This window comes from Dermacentor silvarum, unplaced genomic scaffold, assembly GCF_013339745.2.
Source record: "Dermacentor silvarum isolate Dsil-2018 unplaced genomic scaffold, BIME_Dsil_1.4 Seq1038, whole genome shotgun sequence".
Classification (NCBI taxonomy): domain Eukaryota; kingdom Metazoa; phylum Arthropoda; class Arachnida; order Ixodida; family Ixodidae; genus Dermacentor; species Dermacentor silvarum.
This window is the reverse complement of record NW_023605484.1, coordinates 3,260-12,484: the sequence shown is the minus strand read 5'-3', so window position 1 is coordinate 12,484 and position 9,225 is coordinate 3,260. Positions and strand designations below refer to the sequence as shown.

Genomic DNA, 9,225 nt, shown 5'->3' with positions numbered 1-9,225 from the left:
TGTTGCTGACATCGCACGCCCTCTAACGGAACTTCTTAAGACGCCACCTTTGTCTGGGGTCCCGAACAAGCTAGTGCATTTGCTGAGCTCACGACGCGACTCGTGTCGCCATAGATTCTTGGCCACTTTCACATGTCCGCTCCAATGGAATTTTGCACCGACGCTAGCGGCCACGGCATTGGCGCTGTTTTGGCACAAGGACAGCACGGTTGTGACCGTGTCATTGCGTACGCTAGCCGTCTTCTGTCACCAGCCGCTTCTGGCAGCTGGTCATCGACTTTGCGACAAAGCGCGAGCACGTCTTGAATGTATGTCACACAGGACTCAGTGCAAGTCTGAGGTCGGCATGCAAGTTCTTTCTGCACAGCACGATGGCGTCCGATGGGCTTGCCGAAGAGATCGGTGAGCCTTTGCTTACATACCTCCCAGCTCGTAATTTCCTGCTCGTGGTACAGAAACCACACTTGTGCCGTGCCCGTCAGGTAAAATATGATGTTCGCTAGCATCAGTCGCATCCCAGTTTCTAGTGCTCACCCGTTCGTACAGGTGAAGCCGATCTTTGACGTCGGTGTGGTCAGAGCCGGAAAAGGTACCTAGGTCACGCAGTTGTTCGAAGATGATGAGGCGGTTGGCGGCGGTTGATTGAGGCACAGTTGGCGACCTGCACGAAGCATTCACGTCTGCGCCTTGACGCCTTGAGCTAGCATTGTAGACGCAGCCAAGGAGCATCCGCTGCTGCGTGAATCCTCTTTTAAGCTCTTTCACGCTGCAGGGTTTGTGCCTGAATAGACGTCATCTATTGAGCCTGTGCAGACCACGTGGGAATTGACAACTTGAGCCATTCGTATGTGCAACTGTGCATGTGACATTCTTTGCCAGTAATCCAGAATGGCTATGTGCCACTTGGTAGGTAGCCGGATAGCCAAGCAAGAGGCAAGAAGTGAAAAAGTTAACATGATGTGATGATTTGGTCTTCCTAAGTCAACGAGGGGTTGTTTACCCGGGAATGTATTTGTACTTAAACGGTTCGAATTATTGTGGCCACCACGGAGACTAATTCGCAGTAGGGAAAAGAAACAACGAAGCCGATTGTTAAGAAGACATGAACACATAACACAAACTGTCACACACAAACTACCTAACCAAAGTACTAAGACTAATATAAACGTTCATGCACTTTTAAGTGTTCTCTCACAATAAAGAATTATATATAACAGTAAAGTTCGTGACCGGTCACAAATACTTGGCATGCGTCGGTGCGGCTGTACGGGGCGGCGTTGCGATGGCCAGTCAGTTGCAGTGCGTCCGTCGCGTGAGTATAAGACGATAAGACACTACTTGCGTCTTGACGATCGTCCGCAGCTCGGCCAAGAAGTCGCAGGAGGAAAGTAGGTAGGGCTTGCCTTCAGCACCGTGTCACTGCAGGACCCACGGACACCAAAGGCTGGAGGTAGAACAGAGGCCGGATCGTCGCTGAAGTCATGAAACTCGGGCCCGCAGCCCAACAGCTTCGCTTCTCCGCCCGGCGCTCCTGAAGTCTTTGAGACTCGGACCTACAGTCAGACAGCCTCACTTCTCCGACGGGTGCTCTTGAGGTCTTGAGGTTCGGACCTGGAGCCCGACAACCTTGCCTCGACCACTCCGCCCCCGCAGGGGCGTCTGCGTAAGCAGGCGTTTGGTGTGTTGCGACACCACGGACCCGAGCACATGGGGGTTGGACCCTCCCGCGCTTAACCGTGCGCGGCTTAGCCGTGTCCGGGGAAAAGGGGATCCTGGAGGTTGAGCCGAAGCCGGGAGTTTGGACCTTTATGGCCCCCTGGCGGAGGCAACACACCTCTTTGGCCTCGGCTTCACGTAGACGGCACCCCCGGACTGACCCACCCGGGGGAAATCGGTAGTTGCCTTTTCCTGTCTCTCTCTCCCTCCAACCTTCGTCTTTCTTACTTTCACTCTTTCCTGTCCTCTCTTTATTTTCCTTTCACTTCCGACTTCGCGGGCAGCAAGGGTTAACCTTGTGCATTATATCCTACCTTGGGTATATGTATTTGGTTATAGTGGTGGCGTACAGTTGGCGTTTGCAGGACCTGTCCCTTACAGACTCTGCAGCGTCCCCTTGTTGGGCTCCATGGTGGGTGGCTGGCGCCACCGCCGAAACTCATCCCACATATATGGATAGCTCCTTTCCTGCACTTGCTGATCGCCGCCCGAAACGGGGGCGCACCGAAGAAATATTCCAATTTTTTGGCCGACAAATTGAGAACTTTCCACGATACCACGTGGTACATAGTGAGAAAACTGACAAGTCCGTGAGAGTGATCTCACCCTTTATTGTTGCAAAGACTCTGACAGAGACTATAGGACCAGGTTACAAGGCGACGAAGTTGGCCAGCGGTGATCTCCTTCTGGAACTCCGCGATAAGAAACAACATGATAAACTACAGAATCTAGTGTCGTTTGGAAATTTTCCTGTGACTGTGACCCCGCACCGCACCATGAACACCTCCCGCGGTGTTATTTCTGATGACGACATGTTGGAGCTCACTGAAGATGAACTTCTGGAAGGATTTAAGGAACAAAATGTTTTGCTGTAAAACGAATCAAGATGAGGCGCGATGGTAAGGAGATTCAGACAAAACACATAATTCTTACGTTTGGTTCAAGTGTTCTACCCGAGACCATTGAGGCCGGATACGTCAAACTACGTGTCAGGCCATACGTGCCAAACCCGCTCCGATGCTTCAAGTGCCAAAGATTCGGCCACAGCTCTCAGAACTGCCGAGGCCGACTGACATGTGCTAAATGTAGTGCCACTGAGCATCTCTCTGAATCATGCGAAAAATCTCTCCACTGTGTGAACTGTGATGGGGAGCACGCCGCATACTCGCGGTCGTGCCCATCCTGGAAAAAAGAAAAGGAAATAGTGACAATTAAGGTAAAAGAAAACATAACTTTCAAGGAGGCACGCAGGCGGGTATTGCACCTGCCAAAAACCAGCTTTGCCGAAGTGGCGCGTCAGGGGGCAGCGCCACAGCGGCTTCCGACGGCTGTCCGGCTCACACACAGTGAGCTGCCAGCGACGCCATCCGCCCCCTCGGCGGCTGCAGCTAGCGCTGCTCCGCAACCCCAGCAGAAGGGGCCATCAACCTCCGGGCTAGTGGCCTCCAAGGCCTTGTCCCTCGAGAAGAGGCCTTCACCTCGAACAAACCGCTCTCAAGAGCGGGTGTCCAGCGCTCCGCAAGAGCCAATGGACACATCTTCCAGCCAGACGGCGCAGCCAGCGCCAAAGGAGCGGCGAGAATCTCTCGACCGCTCCAAAAAAGAAAAAGCCCGCATCACAGGGCCCGACAAGGGCTCTATAAGTTAAATTAGTCTCTTTTTTAAACACACAGCACAAAAAACACTTCCAACATGAATACACAAATAATACAATGGAACGTCAGAGGACTCCTACACAACCTCGATGACGTCAAAGAAATCCTACACAGGTTTAATCATAAGGTGCTGTGTGTTCAAGAGACACACCTTAAACCTACACAATCAAACTTTCTCCGGCAATACGCCATTTTTCGTAAAGACCGCGATGACACAGTCGTGTCTTCCGGTGGTGTGGCTATTGTAGTCGATAGAGGTATTGCCTGCCGGGAATTAAAACTTCGTACGCCCCTAGAGGCAGTTGCTGTCCGAGGGGTGTTGTTTGACAAGCTAATCACTATTAGTTCCATATACATCCCTCCCAGCTATCCACTTAATAAAACGGAATTTCAAAACTACATAAATGAGCTTCCGGAGCCATACATAGTTCTCGGAGATTTCAATGCACATAACACCTTGTGGGGAGACACGCGTTGTGATGGAAGAGGTCGCCTAATTGAAAACTTCCTTTTTTCCTCGGGAGCATGTTTACTTAATAAGAAAGAGCCAACGTACTACAGCGTGGCGCATAATTCATACTCCTCCATAGATTTGAGTATCGTGTCGAGTACACTAATTCCGTACCTGCAGTGGTCCGTTCTGAAGAACCCCTTTGGGAGCGACCACTTTCCAATTATACTAAGCTTAACAAAACAAGATGGTTGCTCGCCACATGTTCCCCGATGGAAGGTTAACTCTGCTAACTGGCAACTTTTTAAAGAAATAACACATTTAGGCCGGGATGACATTGCGTCTCTTAACATAGACGATGCTGTGGCGTACATAACACGTTTTATCACTGACGCTGCAGAAAGGTGCATACAACAAACTAATGGACTAGCTAATAAGCGTCGCCTGCCTTGGTGGAACGAGGAATGCCAAAAAGCACGTAAAAAGCAAAACAAGGCCTGGGGATTGTTTCGCAACTCTCCAACAGCCGAAAACTTGATTAATTTTAAGCAAGCAAAATCGCAGGGCAGGAGAACGCGCAGACGTGCTAAAAGAGAGAGCTGGGAAAAGTACATCTCCAGCATAAACTCGTATACAGATGAAACGAAAGTCTGGAATAGGGTGAATAAATTAATAGGTCGGGAGTCACATCCCCTACCCTTAGTAAATAGCCAAGGTGATAGCCTGGAAGACCAGGCGGATACTCTAGGCAAACACTTCGAATATGTATCGAGTGAATCGCACTATACACAATCTTTCCTGAAGTTCAAAGAACGCGAAGAGCGGCAGCCCCTTAATCGCAAAGGTTCATCAAATGAGGCTTACAACCGACCATTCAGCTTAGCCGAACTTAAAGCATCTCTCGCTTGTTGCAACAACTCAGCGCCAGGTGGCGACCGTATCATCTACGAAATGATTAGGTACTTACACCCCGAAACACTGACAACACTCCTCTCTCTCTTTAATGCCATGTGGGCGGCTGGATATATTCCTTCCTTGTGGAAAGAAGCCATAGTCATCCCGATTCTTAAACAAGGCAAGGACCCGTCTTTAGCTAGCAGCTACAGGCCAATAGCGCTAACAAGCTGCCTGTGCAAGTTGTATGAAAAAATGATAAACCGGCGCCTAATCTGTTTCCTAGAAAATGACAAAATACTAGACCCCTTCCAGTGTGGCTTCCGAGAAGGTCCCAGCTAGCACAAAAGCGATAGAAAACTGCTTCCATACCGATTCGCCAAGACTAAATGAACGTCTGAAAGACGCACTAAAAAATCCGTGCAGTCCGTTTAGAAGGTGATAAACGGTCGTATATCGTTGCTAATGTCCGGCGGATATGACTATTGCAAGAAGTTCTAGAATCCTGCTTAAAGTAGTTTCGAAAAATCCTGTCTTGAAATGGGATTTTGCAAGACCATTAGAAGCATTTAAAAAATACAGATTGAATCCTGCTACAATCAGGATTTTGACATCCGTTTTCTTTCACCCTCCCCTCTAGCGCCCCCCTCGTCTCCCTTTCCTTCCCTCTCCCCATGCCCGTGCGGCGTTTCGCCGGCCGGTGGCATGCAGGTTTGCGCTTGTGCAATACACGAAACACATACAGCAATAACATTTTTTATTGCAAGTAAACACGACTAGACAAGCTAGCAATCAACATTAAATGAGTGCCTCCGAGTAACGTCCATTACAGGTATCGACCTTGATAAACCTGGTTTCGAACAGGCTGCTGGGCTGTAGCTCCTTAATTCAGCAGGTCTTCTTACTGCAAAAACATTAGGCATGTGTAAAACGTATGTTAATTGAAGCACACTTTTCTTAGTGAACGTATAGTTTTTCAATGCACTGGCAATAAGCACTGCAATATATCTTGGCAATGGGCAGCACTACAATATATTGGTCCAAGCACACAGTTTTCGAGCATTCCACCTTTAACATGGTTCTAACATTAACCGATCACAAGTGAAATTTCCTTCTGTTGCCTTGAAGACATACTTTACATCTAACTGAAGGTGTTGCATGTACAATCGCCAACCAGTGTAAGTGTCGGCTATTTTGCTAGCTTTCAGGAGGCTGTTGTCTTGACTAGTTGGCGACTGGTAGATGACAGCAGCCTCCTAAACATGTGCGAAGTAGGTGCCAATTAGCATTCAAAGAAAGGAATAGATAATGCATTTCTGATAATGTTGTACGAGAAAGGAGGTAAGTGCGGCTCTGCAAAGGCACAGCTTCAGTGTGACAGCATTGTTACACCATCCCAATTTTATTTGCCACAGATCACATAGCCAATTCAGAAATGGCGCAGGCTTGAGTATATACCTAAACACCAGTCTATCAAACACATCGCATACTTCAAATTGAGCAAAAATATTGCGATTCCTTAAAAAAATAAAAGACAGCAGACGAGTGCAACCTTGAGTAACAGCGACTATTTGCAGCACGGCTGCTTCAAGCATATACAGTAAGAACTTCAGTTGCTTGTAATTAAACCATTAAAATGTTGCACGCCTATGACTTGCCTGTTTGAAAACCTTCACACAATAACATTGCCAAGCACTTGTAAAGAATTTTTTTTTACAAAAACAGTGAGTCATCCACACACAAGGTGGGAACATAAGCCGTAATTTTCCACCCTGTTTCACTAACTTTGACCTTGGTGACATTTATAGTTACGCAATGGGTTAAAGGTTAAGCTCGTGCAGTTTATAAATCAATTGTGATCTAGATTGCTTGCATTTGCAATTTATTGCTTACACCGAAATGAGCCCACACATTAAACCCACACATGGCACGCGGCGACGATTTCATCGCCGTTGCACTTTATACGGAATATCACGGCGACGACGACGGCGGCAAAAATGCGCTTGCAGTGCCCATATAATTTCTATCGCAATAAAAGAAAAAGAACCGCGGCGTAAATTTCTCTCTCTCAAATGGCAAGGTCGCCGTTAGGTCGTCGCGCCGTAACACGCGTGTTCGAGTCGATGTCTCAACGCTGCGGCTGCGACGCAGAGGGAAGCAACGAGGGAGGCCCAGTCCGGCCAACGCTCGCTTCAACGGCAGGAAAAGAAAGGGAGAGGGATAAGCTGGCGCCGGGCCGGCGGCGGGCGCGCATGGAGACAGTCGAAGGTGGGGGAGCCACCGAAGCGACGGGGTCACCTCTGCTGAAGCCAAATCAGCTTCCCTGACGCCCTCCTCCCTCACCTTCGACGTGTCCGCGCGCGCCCGGCGCCGCCGTGCTGGCGCCGCCCGCTCCCTACAGCATCGTTTTCTGCGAGCGTTGGCCGACGTGGGCAGTCTCGTGGCCCCTACTCGCCAACTGCTTGCGCGCCGTGATATATAATGACTACATTCGTACGTCGTGTCGTGCTGTGGTGCACGAATACTTCCGAAATAAGTCCTTCCTTTAATTCGAACAAACTTTCGGGCTCCTTCGAGTTCGAATTATCGAGATACGACTGTATATGTGTCACGCTGAAAATTTAATTTGTACGACTTTAATATGAAATAACAGTTACCTGGGTTCTTGGAGTTCAGGAGTTTCGTGGTGGCCCTTTGGGCGGCGGCGTTTTCGTCTGCCCCTTTCGGCACCTGTAGAGGGTACATGATCGGTGTCTTCACCCTCACGCGCCTTCTCTCTTGCACGTAGGTATGTGCCTGCAAAGTAAGTTACAAAAAAAAAAAACTCTTTATTGTTATGCTGATAAACATGGAGTATCTATTTTTATAATGTAACAACAGTGCCTATTACAACTGTATATTGGAATTTTTCTTCTTTAACAGAATTTTGTTACTGCACAGACTTGCAAAAAGAAAACGCCAGTGCGACCTCAAAATTTATTTGTTGCATGACTGAAGCCAAAAAATGTTAGGTATCCTAAAAAAGATGCTGTAAATAGCTACACTGTCGGATTATGTTACAAAAAACAAGGCAACAGTGCACTACATACAGGGTGTTTCATTTAACTTTAGCCATACTAAAGATATGCAAGTGCCACGTACCAGGACAGAACCAAGGTAATGTTGGAGATACCCAGATTATTTTTTGCATTCCGCCTAGTTAGATAATTAGTTCTAATTAATTAATTAACTTTTCAATTCCTATAGTTAGATGAAAAGTGTCAATGAGAAGATTGTAAAGCAACATGAGAAACCCCTGATACCGCTTTCTGTTTCTCAATATGAGCTACATAAAGTGTTTTTCCAAGTGTGAAACATGCCTGCCAATACACGCAAACTGCCTCGAGCGGCCAGTCGTTCGGCAATTTTGCGTGTATTCGCGGGCATCTTTCACGCTCGGAAAAACACACGAGTGATCTCGCACAAGAGCGTTGACGGAAGAATGCTGTGGCTACGCGAAGATCGTAGCACGTCTCATCATTCTGCGCCAAACGGGAATGTCATCGTCATCCTAACGATCAATGGTCAACGAAACGTCACAGAGGTAATTTTAGACAGCTTTGGCAAACCTGAATACGCACACAATAAAAGAAACGTACGCAGACGTAAACATGCCTCTTAAACAATATTAGAGATTCCAGTTCAAATCAAGGCGCTTTCATTGCAAAACTTCATTACCGCCTAAAACTTCCACCTAAAACTCCCGCCTGAAAACCGTAAATAATTAAACACGACAGGTGTTAAAGTGGCAGTGACTACTTACGTGAGCAAAGAAGATGTGGAAGGCAGTCTGGCGCTCCGCAGTTCATGAACGAATACGCGTCAGGAACTTAACGGCTGGTCCTGACAAAAATAACGGTGAGTGTAACGGCGGGTTCAAAAGTTACGCAATCTGGAGGGAAGCTGCGCGGAGAGCGCAGTCAGCTCGGCTGCTCAGACTGCGTCGGCGCAAGCGATGACGCCGATGAGCCGTCGCGCCACTCCTCGCTTTGTCAGGTCACGGCCGGGCTCGACTGGCGCGCGCGCTCGCTTCTTACGGCCTTCGCATCGGGGCTAGTTCATGCCTATCGCCGCTGCTTGGAGGGGGGCGCTGCGACCCCACCCTCTTGCTCAGCTGCTCCCAGCCGATCTGTGCAGCGCGCGCAACGCTGGAAGATTGGGTCCGGCGCGCTTCTTACCTCACCATGCATTCAAGAACAAGTCGCCTAATTGTAGAGGACTCGTAAATGGTTCATTATAGGCTTCTTATAATTGGATGCAGTGTAACTGTATTAATACATCGAGCTTCTTTAAATTCACTGGGGCTGCATGCGCCGGGAAAATAGCTCTGCGCCATCAAATGCATTTTTAGGAATGAAAATAAATATTTATTGCTCGTATGCACTTACAATGGTTGCCATACTTTCAGGCGAAAACTTGCGGGCACAATAGCTCACAAATGTGTCTTAATTCACAATTACAATCTAAAGT

The 9,225-nt window shown here is 48.2% G+C and overlaps 1 long non-coding RNA gene across 1 annotated transcript; it reads right to left on the bottom strand.

Annotated features, from left to right (window-relative positions):
- Positions 1-5,488: 5,488 nt before the first annotated feature.
- On the bottom strand, positions 5,489-8,666 carry LOC125941688 (uncharacterized). Its single transcript, XR_007464548.1, has 3 exons — positions 8,519-8,666; positions 7,374-7,512; positions 5,489-5,620 (listed from the first exon to the last, which is right to left on the bottom strand). It is a non-coding gene; the product is annotated as an uncharacterized LOC125941688 (long non-coding RNA).
- Positions 8,667-9,225: the final 559 nt, after the last annotated feature.